The sequence below is a fragment of the Neophocaena asiaeorientalis genome, unplaced genomic scaffold (genome assembly GCF_003031525.2).
Source record: "Neophocaena asiaeorientalis asiaeorientalis breed wild unplaced genomic scaffold, Neophocaena_asiaeorientalis_V1.1 scaffold740, whole genome shotgun sequence".
Taxonomy (NCBI): domain Eukaryota; kingdom Metazoa; phylum Chordata; class Mammalia; order Artiodactyla; family Phocoenidae; genus Neophocaena; species Neophocaena asiaeorientalis.
Window position 1 is genome coordinate 166,375 of NW_020172184.1, and position 2,133 is coordinate 168,507.

Below are 2,133 nucleotides of genomic sequence, written 5' to 3' on the forward strand. Positions count from 1 at the left end.
TAAAGTGGGTAGACATCTGGGAAAAGTAGGGTTGGAGTCCTACTGCTTTCTATGCCAGCGGAACCCAGCCCCCATCCTAAGTTATCAACAGTGATGCCTGCTGCCATAATTGATGTCCACCACCGGAGCCATGATACCCCTACCACACCTACCAGTAACTGCTATGCCAGCCAGCAGCCAACACCGCTGTTCAGCTCTAATCCCACACTCCATGCGTGTCACCAGCAGCTGTCGGCCGTTCCCATCACCAGCAGCCATAGCTGCCAGCCATCTCTAGCGCAAGCAGCCTTGCAGGAATCCATTAGCGGCGGCCATACCACTGGTTCCACCCGGTACGAACCCTATTCAGCACCCTTCCTTGCTACCACCTTCCCCCTGCCATGCCCCTTTCACCTTCTGGGCTGCTTTGGTCTACCCATTTCTCTGACCAGTGTGCCTCTACCCTCTTGTCTCTCAGCCTCACTCTTCATCCAGATAATGCCAATTCACCGTTTCTCAGCTTAGTCATGGGCGTCTCAGGCCAGGGCAGAACCCCATTTCATTTGCCTTTTATTTTTCCTTCACAGCCTAGCACATGTTTTAATCACTTAATGAATTAATTGCAACTACTTATTCGAGTTCTGTTATGGGACATTTATATTGTGTTCACACCTGTATCCCTCAGGGCCCACCGGTGTTCCTGGCACAGAATCAGTGTTCAAAAAATATTTGTTGACTGACTGGTTGACTGTTTATTCCTGGGCTAGTCCTTCAGGGTGCTCTGGCAGTGGGGATTAAGTTGTGCCCTGAGGTAGTTCTTTTCCCAATGTCTCCCCAGCCGTTGGTCAGGGACCTGAAATTCCCACCATTCCTTACTCCTCTCTGTTGAGGCTTTGAGGACACCTGTGAAAATGCAAAAATAGTGGCCATTGATTTTTACCACCAAAGAGGCTTTAGCCTAGATCACAGGGCCCTTTGGGATGAATATTAGGCCAGTCAAGTATGATGGTAGGGGAGGAAGGGACTTGGCAGAGAAATCCTACTGCATCAACTCTGGGGAGGGTGTCAGGGCAGTGCCCAGGAAGTAACAGTGCCACAAGCCAGGCTCCACTTATCTCCACTTATCTCTATAGCTAAAGATCGGTGTGCATTGTTTTGGTTTCCCTGTGGGAATTCGTTGGCAAAAACTGGGGCTTTTCTTGTGGAAAAGAAAAATCCGAACACTTTATCAAATGACACTGTAGATTTATAATTAGATAATAGTGGCTGTCTCCTGAGGGGACTGTCAGTTTGCAAATGATTCTCACAAGATTATGGTAGGATCAATAGGAGCTGAATAATTAAAATTCAATACTACTATGTCTCTCTCAATAACACTGTGGAGAATGATGTATGACAGATTTAATTGAATTTGTCAGACGCTGGCTACACGCATAGATCACGGAGGATATTTTCAGAGTTATGTATTTGATTTTCTGATGAGACTTGCAATGGGCCTTTTAACGTTGGAGGTTCCTCCCGAGCCCTGTGCTGTTGTGCTCTGGGAGGGAGGTGGCAGCTCAGGGCGCGGAGAACGTTTATGTAGGGAGGAAAAAAGGTCCTAAAAGAAAAAGAAACTCCTGTTACCTCATAATTTTCTTTCTCATAGCATGTGCTTAGCCACTGGAGAGAGGATTCTGGAATAACTCAGGCGACCTGAGTTCTAGTCCTGACTCTGACACGTACTAGATCTGTGACCTTCAGAAGTCACCCAGATCTCTCATCTGTAGAATGATGGGGTGATGCCATCTGTTTGCCGTTTCTGCCTCACAATATTATCAGGAACGAATAAGGTAGAAAGTTGCAAAGTGCTTTGTAAACTGTGATCTGCTGTGAACGTGTAATGTGTTGTATCTTATTTTTGCTAGTATTGCCTACATTTGTTCGTCAGTCCGTTCATTTGCTTACCCATTTTATCATCCATCCGTCCATTAACTCAGCGGACTATTACTAAGAGTGAATTATGCCGAGCTCTGTGCATAGTCTTCGTGAGGGAATAAGCCTATACAGTTGTCTTGAACAACATGGGTTTAAACTGCATGGGTCCACATACGTGTGAGTTTTTTTCACTTAATAAGTACAATGATACATGATCCGTGGTTGGTTGAATCTGAG